Here is a 21,435-nt window from a genome sequence, read left to right as displayed (position 1 = left end):
GTCTGTGTGGTGGAAGCTGGAAAGTAGTAGCCTGAAGGCTGGATTCCGCTCACACATTCATTTAGCTGGGCTAACGTGGCGTTGGCATACACAATGCTGTTTACCCTGCTCCATTTTCTAAAACCATATTTGAGTTTGGTTGCAAACTTTAAAACCCCATTGAGCTTCCCTGCAAATGACCATGTCTCTTGCTTCCTTGAAAAGCACATCTAGTCTCCTGGGCTGAGTTTCCAGTGGCTTCAGTAGCAGCTGCTGCTACCACGTTGGCCTGAGCAGAAGATACCTTCCTGGAAAGGGACATGTGCTCCTGTTTTCTATCATCCCCTAGTATATTAGGTACTCTTATTTCTGTGACAAAATACCTTATAAAGCAACTTAAATGGGGAGTGCTTTCTCTTGGCTCACAGTTGAAGAGATACAGTTTGTTATGACTGTGAGTCGTGGTAGTAAGAGAGTAAAGGAGCTGGTCTTAAGGCATCCACAGGCAGAAAGCAGAGAGTGATGCATGTTGGTGTTGGGCTCAATTTCTCAATATATTAAGTACAGTTTCCCAGCCACTCACATTCAGGATGGGTTTTCTTGGTTTAGTTAAACCTGTTTGGAAACAGGCTGGAGAGATGATCAGTGACTGCTCTTGCAGACTATGTTCAATTCCCAGCACCCATATGATGGTTCACAACCACCTGTAACTTCAGTCCCAGAGAATACAACACCCTTTTCTGGTCTTTGAAGGCATCGGGCACATACTTGGTACACAGACATACATGCAGGAAAAATTCCATACATATGAAATTTTAAAATGGGGGAAAAAACAAAAAAGAAAAAAAATCTTTCTGGAGATACCTCACCATCCATTGTTGGTGTGTTCCTTTGGCTATTTTATTGGGTTCTAATATTTACCACCCTTCCAATATTCCACCCTGATCCATTCCAATCCCCCAAAGCTAGGTAGGAGAGAAAGAAGGTTAGAGGGGAAAGGGGTCATAGACTTCTTAAGACTTCTTCCTGCTGATTAGGGGCATTGGGTTCCTAGGGGCAAGCCCAATCTTCATCTTCAGATTATCCAGCAGCCCAGCAACCCAGCAACCCAGCAACCCAGCAACCCAGCAACCCAGCAACCCAGCAACCCAGCAACCCAGCAACCCAGCAACCCAGCAACCCAGCAACCCAGCAACCCAGCAACCCAGCAACCCAGCAACCCAGCAACCCAGCAACCCAGCAACCCAGCAACCCAGCAACCCAGCAACCCAGCAACCCAGCAACCCAGCAGTTCAGCAACCCAGCAATTCAGCAGTTCAGCAATCCAGCAATCATCCAGCAATCCAGCAATCCAGCAATCCAGCAATCCAGCAATCCAGCAATCCAGCAATCCAGCAATCCAGCAATCCAGCAATCCAGCAATCTAGCAATCCAGCAATCATCCAGCAATCCAGCAATCCAGCAATCATCCAGCAATCCAACAATCCAGCAATCCAGCAAATGCAACATCAGGACCAACAACAGCAGGGGCCAGTAGCAGCAACCACCACCAGCATCAATATCATCATTGTCATGGTCATCATCATCATCATCATCATCATCATCATCATCCACCAGTAGGAGGGGGAGCAGCAGCTGCCACAGTCCCCCTCAGAGCTCTTGCATTTATACCCTCTTAAGAGTCCCCAGAACTTCAAACATAAACTATTTACAGCTGGCAAAAATCATACCCCTCCTACAGCATGAGACAATCATAGTCAACATTTGTGGACCAACTGAAGTAGCCCCATGGGATCAAAACAAAAACATATTCACATATGACTGGGTTTTTAAAGAAACCAAAATTCTTACTACAATCTGTGGTGATTCTAACAAGGTGACCAATGAAGATGAATCAGAATAACATAAGCCCTGCATTTTTCTCAATAATACTGGAGTGTTTAGTAATCAATATCATCTTTCTAGGCCCAGAGGGCATCTGAGTTTGCCAATCTAGGCAAAATAGCTGCTTTTTTTTGATAGCTTTGCACACAGGACTACAGATAACCTCAAGGAAATAATAAACACAAGCACGTTCAGAATATCACAGCATGATATCACAGAATATCACATAACACTATTGTGCCTGACAGATCCTGATGGCAATCACTGCTCATGACATTGACATAGTCATATGAGCCTTCTGTGAGCCTCAATTTTTTTTCAGGTTGTAAATGAGACCAATGACACCTGCTTCTCTGATTGACAGCAAACATTTAAAAATTTTTGGCATGCAGTAGGTGATCAATAGATAATAATAAATTTAAAATTAGTGTAAGTGGTTCTTGATGGTTAGTTAATTTATCCAATTCTTCTTAGATGGTCAAATTTATTTTTATAAGAAAAAGATTTAATTTCCTGTGGACTTGCTGTCCATTCACAAACTCTTCAGAGACACCTCTAAAGTGATAACAAGAGCAACAATAACATTCGTAACTGCTTACAATTTAATAATGTTGTGTCAGAGTATCTAAAGAGTGACCTTAATATTATGATTTAATTGGAACTGTAAATTAGAATATGCTGCTGTGTTTTGCCATGCTAAGGAGGTTGGATAGGAGATAGTTGGTCTTTAACCTTGTTTCCACCGAGGTCTCCTTAGGCAATCATGAGTTCTCCTTGCCCTGTAGGGCTTTCTTCAGGTGTTAATAGGTCTAGAGATTCTTGAGAAACATTTCTAATAATGTAGAGAGTTTTGCATCTAGAGTACAGAGAATGTGAATTATTAGCCTCAGGAGAAGGCCCTAAAAGATGCTTTGCCTTTCTCTTAGTTACTAGTTCCCTTGCCTGTTGGAAACCTACCGAAATCCTCTTCTACTTACAATCCAGCTAGGACCGTCTTCCTTCTAATGTCTGGTGATTCATTTAACATCTCCCTGTCTAGGACTGTATCTATCACTTGAGACCCACAGTCGACAGGGTGGTCTGGTCCTTATTCCTGAATCTATTTCTGATTCTCTAGATTCTCCTTGCCTTTCAGTTCATTTAACTAAAACCCAAGCTGACCACACACACAGTAAGCAAGGCTCTGCATATGTCTCTAGTCTCTTCCATTTTCATCTTGATGACACTCTCCCCTGTGTCCAGCATGCTTTGGGACACTGCTCACCTTCCATACCACTCTCACATCTGACTTTCCCCTGCCTGAATCCATGATGTCATACTCTAGCTCTCCTGTCTTTGTGAGGTCAGCTTCTTTGGGACTCATGTCAAAAGTCATTTTTCATTCTTCTAAATGGACACAGCATTAAACCAATTCCTAAAGTCATATTGCTATACACATAGATCAGTGCATCTCTCAACCTTTGACAGAGGAGCTTCATTTTATAGTAGATGAGGATTAGCATGGAGACCCACAACTAATCAGTATGCAGAAGTGTTCAGTCCCAAATGGGATATCTATATCATATATCTCTCCTCCAGGCTTAGGGATCTTCATAGAAGAGGAAACAGGAAGACTATAAGAGACAGAGATGGTAGATGACTTCAAGGGAGCAATGTTTTCTGGAAGCAAGAAAGCAGATGCATACATGTGAACTCACAGTGATTATGACAGTACAGCTCAAGCTCCACCCAGAGCAGATCTCAGCATGGAGAAGTCAGGAAGGTGGGCACAAGTCCCATTCTTAGCTGAGGAGATATTAGATTTTGATAGATGCTAGGGAAGGCAGAGTCAGTTTTTTATTATATGGAGGACTACCAGTATATTGACAATGCTCCAGGGTAGGCCCCACACTACAGAATAGTTGGCCAACACAAACTTGGACTCACTGGATTTAAGAACGAGGCAGGAGAGTGAAGAGTAGGAGGACTTCATACAATAAAATATGCTATATCAAGTTCTCAGAGAAATAATTTTTTTTAAAAAGGTGCCTATTCAGTGCTAGTGAGATGATACAGTGTTTAAATGATTGTGGTACAAATATAATGACCAGATTTTGGTTCCTCAGAACCTACATAAAAGCCAGGTGGGTTTTGGCCTTCAAGAGGAAGACTGGGGATCTCCACAGTAAGCTGGCTAATGAGACTAGCTGTATGGATAAGCTCTATTTTGTTTAAAAGACTCAGCCTTGATGGATCACATAGAGGAGCAATCTAGAAGGATTCCAGACATCAACCTTGGGCTTTCATGTTCACACACACACACATGCATACACATCCACACACATGTGTCCACACATGGGCAAAATGCCTATACACATAATGCAACACACACACAAATAGGAAAAGAAAAAAGAAACATCTTTTTTTTTGTTTTTTATTCGATATTTTATTTATTTACATTTCAGATGCCATCCCCCTTCCTCATTCCCCCCACCCATTAATCCCCTATCTCATCCCTTCTCCTCCTTTTTTGCCTTTATACTGTTTAAATTACATGCAAGTGTTAAGGTCAGTTCTAGGTTGAGGAACTAGCAATATAATAGATGCAAATAGTCCAGGAACAAGGGAAACAATAAATCCAGATAATCAAAGGACATGCACAACAATAAACAGAGTCCTGTGATCACTCTTGTGATCACTATTTCTAAGGGCTTATCAGGATGATCAGAATATCTGAGCATGCTTCCCTGTCCTAGTCCAAAGTCATTTTCATGCCTGAAGCCTACTTCTTTGTTCTAGCCTAAGATTTAGATTTCTGCCTGAAATTACTTCTTTGTTCCAGTCCAATGTCAGATTCCTGCCTGCAGTCCATTTCCTTGTCTTTGTCCTTGTCCTTGTCCTCTGTCAGATTCCTTTAAGCAGCCCATTTTCTTGTTCTTGGCCAATTATAGATTCCTGCCAGGCAGCCCCCAAAGCTCTCCATCTCCCCCCTTTTATTTCATAAACCAGACTGAGCCTGTCTAAGATCATTCTGACAAGAAAGCCTTTCTTACCTGTCATGGAATATGCATTATTATAAGCAATGCACTTATGTCTTAGGTTGGTAAGGCTCTGTGCAGAATGTTACCCATCCTTGGCTTACCAGCTTGTTAAATTAATAACTCTATCTGGGGATTCATTATCAGTTTCAAGTCATATACTTTGGCTGCCAGCCTGTTGATGTAGTTAGATACACGCTTTAACATGATGGGCAGGAACAAAAGTATTCCCAGGACAAGAAGGGCTAGCCTGATCAAGCTATATATGCCATTCCTGAGGTTTGACTAAAATGGAAATATTGACCTCAGGCCATGGATAATTTTATCGGCATTATCTGCTGCAGCATCAAAGCTCAACAGAGCAGCATTTTTTTAAATTTATAATCTCACTATGCAAAGTAAACAAACCCAGAGTGGTGTTAGGATTATGCCAAATACCCTACAGGTGTCTTTAAACTTTTTTCTAATTATAATGACAATCATTGTAAACTTTAGAAGTAACATTACTCCAATGATATTTGTCATGACACTTGGGGTGGCTTCTAACTCTTGAACCCTGAACCTCCTTCAGATAATTTGAATAGGTTATAGAGCATCATCCGTTGTTACAGACACCTATATAAATCCTTTTGTATACTCAATACATTAGTAACATTTTTTGCTAGATGGTTAACAAAAATAGCTGTCTTAACTCCTTGTGTCAAAGCTATTGTAGAAGCAGTGGTGCTAGCAATTAATGAAATTAAAGCTGTTATACCAGCAATAATCAAGCCCACTACCCTCTTGCTTCCACTTAAAGCCTAACTCACTTCTTCCATCACTTTCAAGCTGTTTTCAGAGAATCAAGGTTTTCTATATTCAAGGGATTAAGACAAAAGCTGGTTGATAGACCCCCATAACAGACATGCCAGGTTTCAACACACTAACACAATTGGAAATTATACAGTCAATGCAGCTTACAATAAATACTGTAGAAGAGACAAAACCAATTTTAGCTTGACAATTAAAAGAGCCTTTAAAACATGCACTCACCCTTGTTTGAAATCCAGATCCTGTCCCAACTTTATCTCTTGCTGTCATAACATCATAGTGAACTACAGCTAACTTCCAAATATGTCTCTGAAAATGTCCAGATTCTCTATAAACTGTTCCACAAAATAGAAACAGAAGGAACACTACCTAATTCATTCTATGAAACCACAAACACATCTTTTAACCTTGTCTGAGAATGCTGTGTTTTTTTCTTCAGCATCCTATATGCCTTCATACTCCAATATGTGCTGTATAGATCTTGTCTGCTTTCCTGTTGCTAGTCTGTCTTCCTTTTTTAGTGTGTAAGTTTTGCAGGGACCAAGGCCACACCTCTCTCATTTATCAGTTATATCCCAAGTGGATATCACATTATAGTGCATGCAACAGTAATTAGTGTTTATTGAATGAAGAACAAATGGCAATGTAACTGATGTGGGAAAATGCTTAGGTATTCATGGTAGTCACAGAAGGATTTCCCTAGGATGAATGGCTAGAAAGATCTCAATATAACCAGATAAACCTGGATGTAGTAAATGTTTGTTATTGTTTCTCGAGGGAAGGCTTGTAAGGGTCTAGGAAAATAGAGAGGTAGAGACAAATGTATGGTCCCTTTAGCCCTAGCATTGTCCAGGGAAGGCAGAGTTTCAGACCAATTAACACTTTTGTCTGGAAATAGCTCAGACTTTGATTTATCAATGATGTCCTGGGAGTTTGGTTATCAGGAATCAGCTCTGTATTTGATCAATTCTGAGAGTGCTGACAGATCCAATCAGCTGAAGTTCTGCTGTGTCTTAGTCTCTTACTGGGATCAGCCTGGTGACTCACCCAGTCTCTGCTTGTCTCTGACCCAGCCTCACATTACCCTCAGTCCCTGTGATGGCTAATCTTCACTATCAGCTTGTCTGCATTAGGAATTAACTAAAATACAGGCTTCAAGTCACTCCAGTCAGGGATTTTCTTGATCAGATAACTTAAAGCAGGACAACCCACCCTAAATGCCACCTTTTGATGGCAGCTGCTTTGTGCCTGCTTGTCCTCATTCTAGCTGGCAGGTTCAACTTATTCTGTTGCTCTGGCATTTCTACACTGATGGTAGAAGCAAATTCTTCATGGTTCCAATGTAGACTGTAGAACACTGGCTCTCCAGGGACCCTTCAGGCTTTTAGTACCAAATTGAGACTGCTGAGACACCTAGCCTTGTGGACTAGACAACTAGAGAATTCTTGGTTTCTCCTTTGGGAGACAGCTATTGTTGGACTACCTACACTGCACCTCCTAAACTACTTTAACAAATCCCCCTCATTCATACATATACGCATACACATACACATACCCTATTATAACTTACTAGAAAACATATATGTATGTTATATAATATATTTTGTATTATTTCTGTTCCTTTAGAGAACTCTGAGTAATACACTCATGTTAGGTTCTGGTTTTGTTCTTCTTTCATCAGTTTCTGACCTTGGCCTTTCCTTCTCTCAGCTCAACTTCTACCACCTCCCTACTTCCTATGTATGCTCTGATATAATAAGCTCAGTGCACAGATTTCAATCCTAAGAATTTGAAATCCAGGGTATATCATCATATCAATTGATTGACATTAAGCTTTGCCACCATAAAGGATACTGACTCCCCCTACTGGTGGGCTATGATATTAGTTCAAAGCCCAGCTCTGTTAGGGTAGATACCCAGGAAATAAAACAGGAAGGAAACAATATTCCTGAACCTGTGAAGTAAGACTTAGGACATACTTCTAGAAGAATATTGGGTTCCAGAGAAGAGGAACATGATAAATGTGTAAGTTAAGAATCCTGTAAGAGAGAATTTCTAAATGTGGGAACTTTTTCTTCTACACCCAAAGCAAACTAGTTCCTTTTCCAAGTTCTGGAAAACATTGAGACAGCTACTCTTGGACTCGGTATTAAGCTCCTGGTCTTGGTGCAGATGTTATTTCGAGAGCCCAGAGAATCTTTTTTAGCACTTCCTCCTCAGTTCTGATAACTCCTGGCTTGTGAGAACAAGACTGTGTAGCTGATGACCACAGCCTACTCTCTCAAGTCTAGTCTCAGATGTGCTATTATCTGTGACACTTGTCTGTACTATAAACAATGTACAGAATTTTTATAGGTTCTCCTGACATCAAGCCCACTTCTCCTATATTTGAAAATATAGAAAGCTAGTGGTAACAACAATGGTGTCATTCTAGATTGGCCAAGATAGGTGAGATCACAAAGAGATGGGTACAAATTCTGGCTTAAATCTCTCTCTAAGCATCAGTTTTCTCTTAGTAGTGTTAAAACTGCAAGGTCATGGTGAGGATTCAATAATGGTATGCAAAGCGAACTTCACACCCAATAAACATTCCTCCCTTCTCAAGTGTGTTGACTAGTTATAATGACATCTGGGAAGGATGCAAATCGAGAAGTGTCGCTTTAATGATGTAACATCAGGAAGTGGGTGGCATGGATATTTTAGTCCCTGTGTCTTCAAATGCTCCTGATATTATAGTATGGGGGTGGCTTCCTGCTCTGCCTGTGAGTAACGCAGCTCTGATCCAGTGTGATGAGCATCCCAGCCTTTTTCTCTCAGACTAGTAATATCCCATTCAAAATGACCATGGAGAAGAGAATCCTTGATTGAGTTCTGCTCAGTTCTATTAAATATTTCTTGAGCCTACTTCATTTCTGGTCCTTCCTTTTTTCCTGTCTCTTCACCACTGTCACAGTTTAGGAACTCATCATTGCCTATACATGTCACTGCCCCAGCCTCCTGGCAGGTCCCTCTACTGCCAGGCTCTTCCTCTCCAATCTGTCCTTTGCACACAATCTTTCAGAAATGTGCGCATGATGCTGCCATCCCCTTTCGTAGAAACCTATCAGTGGCAATGTGCTTCTGACCACGGTGGTTCTCAGTCTCTGGGGTCGCATCCATTGCTTTGTCACATCAGTGCTGAGGCAGAGTCAGCCATCCATTCAACAAATATTTGTGAAACATCTATTCTGTCAGTTACTAGTGAGTGTTTGGGGCATAATGGGTAAATGTCTCCATGTTGTCAGAAACTTGTTAGTAACAAGGGTGAGAGCTCTCAGAATTGCACATAATTTATTTGACTATTATGGCAGATGCATTTTATTTCTGTAATAACATTACCCTAAATCACTTGCATGGTGATGTGCTTTGTGGTGGGGAATGGAGAGGAATTTATAGCTAGCAGTAAGGGAGTGTGTAGAAATCTGAGCATGCCTTTGGCAAAGAGAATATGGGCACTGTCATAGTTTATCTGAAGAAGGAAATCAAATACTGCCATTTGTCTACAATATACCAGTGAAAATTGTGTGTGTGCATGTGCATACGTGTGTGCATTTGTGTGAGTGTGTTTGTGTGTAGTTGTAGTGCATGCACATGTGTACACATGCACATATGGGTCAACCTCTTGTGTTGTTTCCTAAGCTAGCACCTTCTTTCCTTCCTTCCTTCCTTCCTTCCTTCCTTCCTTCCTTCCTTCCTTCCCTCCCTCCCTCCCTCCCTCCTTCCTTCCTTCCTTCCTTCCTTCCTTCCTTCCTTTTCTTCCTTCCTTTTCTCCTTCTTCCCTCTCTCCATCTCCTCTTCCCTCCCCTCCTCTCTCTTATTTCTTTTTTTTTTCTTTTTAGGTAGAGTCTCCCTCACTGGCCTATAGGCTAGGCTGGCTGACCAGTAAGCAGCAGGAATCCGCCTGTCTCCATCTCCCAATTCTGAAGTTGATTTTAAGGAACCAACTTCAAATTCCCATGTTTGTAAGGCAAGCACATTGCTGATGGATCAACTGCCCAACCCCTAGTACATGTCCCTCCAATCTCTTTATCTGGTCTCTCTTTGCCCCTGACACTCATTCTTGATTATATCTTCCTCGCACCATGTATTAACTGATCTCTACTCCTCCAAGGAATTTGCTAGGGGTTTTCCTTTCTCAACAACAGAAGCATTTTGATCAAAGATGACTGCAAAACATAAATCCAAGGCCAGAAGTCCCACCCCTATGGGAGAAGATCTAACTCAATCTTGTACAGTGAAAATCAGGAATGACAGGGGAATTTGATGAGTCTATCAGGATGATGCTAATAGATTACATTTCTAGTACTTTATAGAGTCATTTCTTAGAAGTTGATGAAAATAGACATAGCTATAATAATAAACATGAGGGTGTGTTTGTATTAATAGTTGCTATTCAATTAAAAATACATATAGATGCATTGCAGGAAAATAGTTATGGGGGTGAAGAGTAGAATGTGATGTGGTAATCCACTTTATGCTATACTCATGTGAGAAGAGAATAGATGGAAATGTACTGTGCAAATTTCTGTGCCACAAGACCCCAGAAAAGCACAGTGTTCCTGCACGAAATTATAGTAACTTGCACGTCACAATGTGGACTTAAGATGGACTGATGTTTATAGCCTTCCCTCAGTGCCACATGCCTGAGTCATTTCTCTCAGCACACACATCTCACAGTTCTTTCACTTGCTAATGTGAGGACTTGTCCATGCATGACATCAAAGACAATGCCTGACAAATGGCAGTGTCTCAAAGAGGGAAAAGTGAGACATCACAGAAGCTGATGCTTTATCTGCATCACTATAGAGGAATTTTAGTCCAGCAACATGGGTGCTCTAGCAAGGAATCACATTCAAAGATATGGTTCAGACAGAGTGCACACATGCCCTGGATTACAGTATGATCTGGCTGGAATACAAGCATGCTCTTAATATATACCTTTAATCCCTAACAATTAAGGTAAGGTTAGTTTATGGAAGGAAGCAGCCATCTTTAAAAGTGAAGTCTAATGGAGGAGTAGACAAAGTGATGAATAACAGAAAGATTTGACAGAATGAGTCAGAGATAGAATACACCCAACTTACAGGAGAATAGCAAAAGGAGAGAGGTAGTAAGAGAAAAAAAGTGTGTGGTGCGATGGGTCATGTGTGTGTGCCAGGTTTTCTGTGACAATTTTAAGGAGACAGGTTATAGAGAGAACAAGCTAGACACAGATGAAGACAGAACTAGCCAGAGAATGAGAAGGAGCCAGAAGATTAGAACAAATTGCCAAAGTTAGTATGAGGCCAGGCAGAGCAATTCAGTCAGAAGCCAAGAAAAGCCAGATCGAATCAGTCAGTTCAGAAGATTTTATTGTACAGAGGCTTACGAGCTTCCAGGTCTAGGCCTAGGATAGTTAGAAAAAAGAAGGAAATGTTCTGGACTCAGCCCAAGCTGTGTATTTGAACATCTTGGGTACAGCTCTAATCTTATCTGAAGAAATAAGTGGCATTTATATATGTCATTTTTTAAAAAAACGAAACTTCTATACAATATATTTTGATCATGTATTTTTACTTCCTCAACTTCTTTAGATCCTCCACATCTTCGTACCCACCCAAATTAATATTCTTTTTCTTAAAAATAGATATAAAACAGAAAACAAAACAAACAAAAACCAAGAAATAAAAAACCCCCACAGAAACACAAAAACAAAAATAAAAACAAACAGACAAACAAACCCAATAAGACAAAAAAAAGCAAAACAAAGTAAAAAGTCTACAAAATACCATTGGGTTTGTTTTCCGTTGGTCAACTACTCCTGGCCATGGATCTGCTCTGGAATGGACTTGATAGACCCAGAGGAAATCCACTGGAGAAAGCTGATTTTCCCTTGACCAGTGGTAATTAGTTGCAGATAGCTTCTTGGTTAGGGGTGGAACCCTGAGTCCACTTCCCCTTCTCAGTGCTGGGACCCTGTTTGGGTTGACTGTGTACATTTTTCCTGTGTGCTGCCACACTCTGAGTTCATATGTGCATCATTAGTTATTTTGTATCTAGAAGAAATTGTTTACCTGGAGTCATCTCTCACCTATGTTTCTTGCAATCTTCATGCCTCCTCTTCCACATAGATCCCTGAGCCTGGAAAAGATGGGTTTGATGAAAATGGTCCTAAATCTGAGGAGGATATTCCATTTAGGACTGAGTGCTCCAAGGTCTCTCATTCTTGGCACATTGTCCAGTTGTGGATCTCTGCATAATTCCCATCTACTGCCTGAAGAAGCTTCGCTAATGTGAGTTGAACAAGGCACTAATTTATATGTATAACAATATGTCTTCAAGAGACCTTTTATTGCTATGTTCTCATAGCAGAAGAGTAGTATTAGGTTTTCCCCATGACCTATCTATTCTTAGGTTCTTGAAAGTTTTAGCAGTGTCAGGTATGGCTTGCATCTTGAGTGGGCTTTAAATCCAACTTTTAAAAATTGGTTGGTGACTTCCATAACTTTTGTGCCACTATTGTAGTAGTATTATCTTGCAGGCAGTTTGCTGTTGTGGGTTTGTAGGGTTTGTAGCTGAGCCATATTGATTATTACTTTTCTCCTCCAGTATTGTGCAGGTACCTTCCAGTATGGTGAATGTTAGTCAGTAGGGATGAAGCTTCTAGTTAGATACTGGCTTGACCTCTTGATGTTAACTTGACATCAATGTTGTCTTTAACAATAGGGGCTTATCATCAGGTTCTAAGAGCAACTAATAACTTTGGCAATAGCCTGTGATGTTTGAGGGTGGGGTTCCATAGGACCCATTGGCCAACAAATCAACAAGATGCAATACATTCCATGAACTAACTGGAGGTTTTACTTGGTGGCTTAAGATGTTTATTTGGGGGCATTATCTCCCTATCATTTGATGACTTTATTTAGATTCAAATGTGTACACATTTTAGGACATTTTCACAGTAGTGGGTTTCTGTATAGTTTCTCAAATAACCTGTAGTTTTATTTGAAAACACTATATTCCTCTCTACATTCCCTCTTTACCCTTCTCTCCTACTCCCTCAGGCTTCATAAAAAGAATTAGAACATGTTCCTTTAGTTTATATTTTGCAGAATACTTTGAGGAGTATTGGTATTAATTCTTCATTGAAGGTTTGATAGAATTTTTCACTGACTCTGGACCTGGACTGTTTTTAATTGGGAAATTTACAACTACTGTTTTTGTCTTACTAGGGTTTATGAGTTTGTTCAATTTCTTAATTTATCTTGATTTAACTTTGGTATACATATATATATATATATATATATATATATATATGTATGTATGTATGTATGTATATATATGTGTGTGTGGTGTGTGTGTGTGTATATGTTCATCTACTTCTTTTAGGTTTTCCAATTTTGTGGAGTAAATTTTAAAGTATGTTCTTATCAATCTCTGAACTTCCTTGGTGTCTTATGTAATGTTCTCCCTTTCATCTGTAATGAATTTAATTAATTTGGGTCTTTTCTCTTCATCTTTTGGTTATGTTGCCTAATCATTTGTCAATGTTTGTTTTTTAAAACCAACTCTTTGTTTCATTGATTTGTTGTTTTTATTTCACTTACTTCAGCCTTCACGTTGGTTATTTCTTCTTATCTATTATTGTGGGTTATTCTTCTTGTTCTAGAGCTTTCAGTTCTGCCATTAAGTTACTAATGTGAAATCACTTCAGTCTTTGTTGATTTTGCTTTTTATGTAAGTATTTGGTGCCATGAACTTTCTTCCCAGTACCACCCTCATTGCGTCCCATAGGTTAGGTATGCTGGTGTTTTCATTGTCATTCAATTCTAACATGTTTTTAATTTCATTTTTGATTTCTGTCTCGACCACATCTTCATTCAGTAGTAAGTTGTTCAGTTTTCATAAGCTTGTATACTTTCTGCTGTTTTTGCTGTTATTGACATCCAGCTTTAATAAAGGGTGATCAGAAAGGATGCAGAGTCTTATTTCATCTTTCTTGTATCTGTTGTGACTTGCTTTGTGCCCTAATATGTGGTTAATTTTGGGAAAGTTCCATGAACTGATCAGAAGAAGGCACACTAGTGTTAGGATGGAATGTTCTGTAGATGTCTACAAGGTCCATTTGACTTATGTTGTTATTCAGCTACAGTATTTCTCTGTTTATTTTTTGTCTCGATTACCTGTTTGCCAATGATAGTGGGGTACTGAAATCACCACTATCACTGTGTGAGGGTCAGTATGTTATTTTAGTTGTAGTAGTGTATTTTTTATGAACTTGGGTTTCCTTGTGTTTGGTGCATAGATGTTTAGAATTGGAATATACTCGGTGAATTTTTCCTTTAATAAGTATGTAGTGCCAGTTTCCATCTCTTCTGATTAATTTTGTCTTGAAGTCTATTTTGGCAAATATGAAATTTGTTATACCTGCTTGCTTCTTGGATATATTTGCTTGTAATAGTTTTTCCCATCCTTTTGCTGTGAGGTAATGTCTATCCTTGATTGGAAGATTTGTTTCTTGGATGCATCAAAAAGATGGTTCTAATCCAGTCTGTTAGTCTTTCTTTTTATTTAGGAATTGAGACCATTACTATTGAGAGTTATTAAGGAGTAATGTTGGTTGAGTCCTATTATTTTGTTGTGGTGGCATAGCTGTCCTCCCTCTTGATTTTCTACTCTTGGATTATTTATTCTGTGTATTCTCTTGTCTTTGTGGGGCTTTTGGTTGCTGTTGTCCACTTTAGATTTTAGGTAAGCTAAAATCTAAATTTTGGTAGAGAGTGCTTCTGCAATTAGGTGGGTGCCACAAAGAAATGGAGATGAGCTAGGAGAAAAGGCTGAGTCTCAGCCCAGGATGGTCACTGGGAGTCCCTAGTAGAAAATGTTTCCATGGGTCAGTGGCTGACACTAAAGGATGGAGATGTCCTAGAAGGAGAGACTGAGAGGGTCCACAGAAAGGAGCTTGGGAGACCCTGGGTCTGAAGGAAAAGGTGGAGTTCCCTGGGAATAAAAGAGGAGTGGGAGGAGAAGCTCCTGCAGGCAGCTGCAGCAGGACTAAGAGTCAGTACGGAAAGGCAGAGGCTGATCTTCAGTAGGTTTTTATAGAAACATGTGAGAGGAAAATTCCAAGTTAGCATAGACATTCCTGAACAGGAGCCAGTGGTGCGTGTGTGTGCATGAAGTGTCTCTGGTGATGTCTCTTACAAGAACATTAAAAATGGTGGTCAATTGATGTGCCAGCATCGGAGGATACCCAAGGGAACCTCCATCCTTTCAGAGGGCTGGGGGAGGTGGGGGTAAGGATTGTTGAAGTGGGTGACCAGGAGGAGGGGCAGGGAGCAGGATGTAAAGTGAATAGATAAAAATAAAGTGAAAAAAAAATGGTGGTTGAGAGTTCATTATGACAATCCTCTCAGAGTTGAATGAGAATTGAAAGATACCATAGAGTATGTCTAAGTGGAAGTAGAAAACAGAAGAACATGAGGACTCCAGGCAGTCCGTGAGGAAAAACTGAGGAAATTGACCAAGAGCTCAAAGCCTGTGCTTTTGAGGTAACTTTGGAGGACTGTGTTGGAAGGTTATTAAAAACATGACACTTTAGGAAGGTAGCCCTATCCCTGTCTGTGTAGCCATAAACAAGGCTCAGCAAGTTCCCTCTAGAAACTCGGCTGCAGATTACTTTGGAGCTTATTGTTGTGTGGACTCTCTCTGATCAGAAAGGGAATGCAGCCACAGGCTGTCCTGGGATGACCCTCACTTTGTAATTAACCCTCCTCATTAGTGGCTCACTTGCTTCTGATGGGCAGTATGCACATGTTTGTGGTTATGTAACTGCCTAGCAGGGCTGGGCGAGCCATTTGTTGGCATTCTAATTGTGTCTAATCAGAGAGAAATGAATTGCAGCAAGAAGAGTAATGAGCAGAGGAGTACCCTGGCAGCCTTCCACAGGCTCCACCCTGTCAGCTTCGAAGCCTGGCAATCCCTGTTGAAGCAAAACTCAGTGGTAGACAGCTCCTACTTGAGGAATGCTGGGGGGGATGGGAAGGGGTTGGGCACAGGGAAAGGGCACTTAAGTGAGAGAAAGGAGGGGGAATTCCAGCCCCTCCTTTTCTTATGAACTTTCATTTTTCTCTCTTTTCTGTTTTACTTCTTCTGATCCCCAAGAGCCTCCAATGCTACCTCAGCCTTTGTGCTAATCAGAGTTCTCTAAAGAGAGAGATAAGCAGGAGTTAGGGAAGTGTGTGTATGTGTGTGTGTGTGTGTGTGTGTGTGTGTGCGCGCGCGTCTGTGTCCATATAGAAATGAATGATACGAGATATACAGAGATACATATGCACATGATATGTGCACACACACATTCTATAGACTGCTCATAGATCTAGATAGATTTGGTTTACTATGATGTATTAGTGAAGAAACCCTGCAGTCTGCTATCTGAGAGCCTGGATATCTGAAGATCCAGGAAAGCTGTGCTGTAAAGATCTGAGAAAAGGAACCGAGGGTAGGAGATATGCAGATCCCAACTCCAGTGTTTGGGCAAAAAATGGATTCACTTTCCTTTTCCTTTTTTAGGGGGAGGGGCTTACTGCACTGGAAGATGTCTACTCATATTGAGGAGGGCCATCTGCTTGCCCAGTATACCAATATAGATGTTGCTCTCTTTCAGGAGCACCTCTGGCTATATAGGCATCCTATAGTCAGTTTGGTACAATGTATTCACCACCAAAGTAGTGATGTGACCTGAGGAAAGCAAGGAGAGGGCAGGGCAGGGCAGGGGACACAGAGAAAGTGAGTTGAAAGTAGAGGTTAGCAATGATACAGATAAAAAGAAAACAGTTTCATTGAGCGTTTATTGTCCATCTACTTGGGTTTACTGTGGCTGCTCCTAGTGTGGCAGCAGAACCATTGCTGGTGGCAGACCCTAGACTGCACGTTCAGTGGATGCATCTGGGCATCTTAGCAACAAGAACTCCAGTGCTGACTGATGGCAGGCATGGGAACTCCAGAGCCATAAGCGTGCACTACCTTCTATGAGGGAAATTAGGAGGAATAAAAATGTCATAGAACGAGATTGGCTCTCTATAGAAATGCCCCAAGAGTTAATAAAATGGACAGTTAGTAAAAGACAGTCAGTAAAAAGGAGTTGGGAGTAGTACTAAGTCCAACAAGCCTCAGCCAAGTTGGAGAATGCATGTCTTAATTTTTATTTTAGTTTTACTTTTCAGATTTTAATTTTTTTGGGTTTTTTTTCCTGAGAACTTCATATATGGATGTAATACATTTTAATCAAATCCATCCCTCTCCTCTAATTCTTCTCCCATCCCCATCTCCCTCTTCCAACTTAGTTTTTGTTGTTGCTGTTGAATCCACCGATTCTACTTCATGCTTCCTGTATGTGCATAGTGTGAGACTGTCTACTGCAGTATGTGGAGGACAGCCTCTCAGGGGCCTTAATGATGGAGAAAACTCGCTTTTCCCTGCAGACATCAATTGCCAGTAGCTTCTCAGCTAGGGGTGCGATTTCATGAGTGCTCCTCCACCCCAATACATGATTGGGTTTTAGCTGGCTTGATTTTGTGTAGGTCTTTTTTTGTTGTCTGCTTGTTTGTTTGTTTTGTTATTCGAGACAGGGTTTCTCTGTATAGCCCTGGCTGTCCTGGAATTCACTCTGTAGACCAGGCTGGCCTCGAACTCAGAAATCCGCCTGCCTCTGCCTCCTAAGTGCTGGGATTAAAGGTGTGCGCCACCACCGCCCGGCCTTTGTGTAGGTCTTATTCATGCATTTTTGGCTGCTGTGGATCCATGTCCTGTCATGTCTGGATAGTACTGCTTCACTATGGATAGCTGCCACCAGTGGCTCTGGAAACCATTCTGCTTCCTCTGCCATGGTGATTCCTGTGCTTTGCAGGGAAGATGTGTGATATACAAGTCCCATTTGGGCTGAGTACTCATCACTGCCTCTTATTCTCTGCATGTTGATCAGTTGTGGGTCTCTGTATCAATCACTATCAACTATAAAAGGAAGCTTCTCCAGTGAGGACCAAACTATGGGTTGAAGATAAGAACGTAAGGAGGTGTTTACTAGTATGCCCATTTATTGGTAGTAGGTTCTTCCCTAGATCACTGGTTTTTGTTTCTGTTAATGGCACTAAGCGTGAATTCTGTTTTATGAATCTGGCCTTCAGTACAACCAGGAAGTGCTTGGTTACTTCTGTAATACGCATACCACTAACGCACCAGTGGGCATTTCTTGACAGGTCAGTCATGTCATAGCTCAGAGGATTCGCAGCTGGCTAAGACTGTCGATTACTTTCCTCATCCTAGTAGCATTCATAGAAACATCTAGCACTGTGAAACCTACCAGTTAGAGATAAAGTTTCTATATTAGCACCAGATTTAATTCACTATGTCCTATGACTCAAACATGTGGGGTCTTCAGCAATAGTGTCTTACCATCAAGTTATAAAGAACAACTTAAAAAGAGATAACTCATACCTGGCATTAAGATTTTTATTTGATGGCCTATGCCATCTGGAGCAGGTATTACCCCATTATGTAGAACTCCATTTAAATTCCTCTCTCTCTCTCTCTCTCTCTCTCTCTCTCTCTCTATATATATATATATATATATATATATATATACATATATATACAGGTATATGTATGCATACACACACACATATATGAAAGTTTCTATAGTAATGACATTTTCTAAGGTCATTAGTGTTAGTTGTCCCTCCACATATTCACTCCTATTTTGCTCTCATGTCACCCCCCCATTTAACTATTCATGTTCCATTATTCTCTTTTCTTCTTTATAGCACCTGCCTTACCTTGAAGCCTCCTTCATAGTCCCTTACTAGTTTACTTTTGTTCCCACTCCAATTTAAACTAGCATCCACATATGACAGAGAACATGTGGTGTTTATCTTTCTGGGTCTGGGTTACCTCACTCAGAATGATTATATCCAGCTTTATCCATTTACCTGAAAGTTTCATAACTTCATTATCCTTTATTTATTTATTTTTTGAGTTTGTGTATAAGGGTTGGGAGTTGGGGTCTGGAACATACATGTATATGTATGTGTGTGTATGTTTGGGTGGGTAAACACGTATATGTGAGTACATGTGGGGTGTGTGTGTGTAGGTCAGAGACCAGCCTCAGGTGTCATTCTTCAAGTGTTTCCCACCTTATTTTTGACATCAGGTTTCTCATTGGCTTAAAGCTAGGCTGGCAGCCAATGAGAACCAGGAATCTGTCTGTTTCTACCTCTCTATTGTTGGAATTAAAAGCATGACACCATTACCAACTTGTTTGTTTGTTTTGAGACAGGGTTTCTCTGAATAGCTCTGGTTGTCTTGGAACTCTCTGTAGACCAGGCTGGCCTTGAACTCAGAGATCTGCCTGCCTCTGCCTCCCAAGTGCTGGGATTACAAGTAGGCCACCATTCCCAGCTTTGGTTCTGTAGGTTCTTAGAATAGAATTCAGCTCATCAAGCTTAAAAGGCAAGCACTTTAACTACTGAACCATTGTCCTAGCCAAAGAGGACACGCCTTTAATTTCCATGCCTTTGGTTATAGCTGAAATAAAGTCAGGGGTCAAAAAGGAGGAAGAATTAGAGAGAGAGAGAGAGAGAGAGAGAGAGAGAGAGAGAGAGAGAGAGAGAGAGAGAGAGAGAGACAGGCACTGGTCATCAATAAGCTTGCCTGAAGATCCTAATGGCCAGATTGGTGTCTGAGTAAGGGCCTGAAAGTCAGACAAAGTTCTCTTGAGCCAGAAAAATGAACCTGTTGTAGCAAGTATGCTTTACAAAAGTCTTCGATGGCCAAGTGAAAGGTTCATTAGGATCATAAGCTTCTTCCCCTGTAATCATATACTCATTCTATAGGATGTCTGTATTACGGGCCTGCTGATTAATAGTAATTTGTTTTTTGGTTTAGTAGCAAATACAGAGTTGTACAAGAAAGGCCCAATGGTGAGGGAGTGGTGTTACAGGCTATGATCAAGGGAGAGTGGCAAGAGATAAAACCAATGGGAAGCAAGTCCTAGAAGGGATAGAGCCCTTACAGTGTGCTACGGGTCTTGGACCCTGCCTGAGGGCTGCTGTGGCAAGCAGGAATTTGATTACAACAGAAAAAAAAATCCCAACTTGACTAGCCCAAAGTCAAAAGAGGGATGTATTAGTTTGGAATCTAAGGGAAGAGTGAGTATCACATCCTGACAGGGGTCAAAGATGAGACTTGGCTCAGGACACCAGGGGTGGGCTGTGGGGGGTTGGAAAGTAGGGGGTGGGGTCTGGAACATGGACACAACTTAGTTCTTTCCCTGCCTCTTCCTACACTCAAGCTCCTGCATCCTGCACATCAACTTCTAATATTAGAGAAAGCAGGCCCCTATAGCATCTAAGATTCCCTGCACATGGCTTCTATCACTGGAGAGGGGCTTGCTACACTTCCTGTTCTAGCCAGATAAGAGGTTATTGTCCCATTTAGGTCAACTGTCCACTAGGACAAAGTATCTGGAAGGTGGAGTAAAGCAAGGAATTCACCATCTCACCTGCGACTTTGACGGCTGGGTAGGATAAATTGGGTGTTAGTGCAAGGATGTCCTACTGCAGCAATGCCCACTGAACAATCTCTGACTTCCAAATCAACTCCCTAGGCTAAGTTTCCTCACACTTGAGAATACTTCACAAGTCTGATTCTGTAAGTCAGTGACTGATTAGCGGCATTGTATATAAACAGCTTTGAGGAGAGCCTGGCACATAGTAATCCCACCTAGGTGTTAAGAATAAATGTTGGGGGTGGTCTCCATCGTCGATTTCTAGTTACCTGAAGCAGCCATTTAACCCCAACCCTGGACCCTTCAGAGTTTAAGACCACACTGCTCTGGGTGCCCCAGACCTTAGGGTTCAGGAGGGGTGAGTCAGAATTCAGCTGAATTTACCATGGCGGCTACTGATCACCGCAATGGCCATTTCCCATGATTGATGAGGGTCATAATGTCACCAAGGAGACCTTGAGCTCCGACATTCAAAAACTGAAGGAGAAGCAGGACATGCTGGACAAGGAGATCTCCCAATTAACAGCAGAGGGCTACCTTGTGATTCAACTGGAGCAGCATCTCTTCCTCCTCCATGAGTACAATGACATCAAGGACGTATCACCGATGCTGCTGGGCAAGCTGACTGTGACTCAAGGCGTTACCACCAAGGAGTTATATCCAGATTTTGATCTTAACCAGAATGACTGAGCAGCTTCTTGGAGATTTTTATCTACAGCCCACAGAGACAGGAGGATGGAGGCATAAAAGGCAGAGAGCCCAGACAATATATTCATGTGGTTTTCAGGTTTAAAAAAAATGCCAGAAGCCCCCCAAAGTTTGGGGTGGGTCCTAAAAAAGAAGGGTATTGGGAGGGGTGGGTATTGTCAGTGCTAAGGTTCCTAAACATACTTGTGAATGGATGTGTGTGGCTGTTCCTTTTGTTAATAAACATATGAACAGTTAAAAAAAAAAAATAAATGTTGGTGTGGTAAGGACCCAGTGTTGGACACTCATAGCTAATACTCAGGGCTCTTAGGTCCTGTCAAGGAAAGGACAGTGTGAGCCCCCAGCCAAAACCTGCCACCCCTCATCTGATGCCTCTTATGTCTTCATCTCCAGTGACAGGAGTTTGATGGCTGTCAGAACCTCCTGTTAGTAAGTAATGTCAAGTGTCCTGCAGGA

At 41.2% G+C, this 21,435-nt stretch overlaps 1 pseudogene; it reads left to right on the top strand.

The window, feature by feature from the left end:
• Positions 1 to 1,479: 1,479 nt before the first annotated feature.
• LOC117698099 (DNA repair protein SWI5 homolog pseudogene) lies at positions 1,480 to 20,988 on the top strand (annotated as a pseudogene).
• Positions 20,989 to 21,435: the final 447 nt, after the last annotated feature.

The sequence above is a fragment of the Arvicanthis niloticus genome, chromosome 1 (genome assembly GCF_011762505.2).
Source record: "Arvicanthis niloticus isolate mArvNil1 chromosome 1, mArvNil1.pat.X, whole genome shotgun sequence".
Classification (NCBI taxonomy): domain Eukaryota; kingdom Metazoa; phylum Chordata; class Mammalia; order Rodentia; family Muridae; genus Arvicanthis; species Arvicanthis niloticus.
Note: the sequence above shows the minus strand (reverse complement) of the source record. Positions and strands in the feature narration are given on the sequence as shown.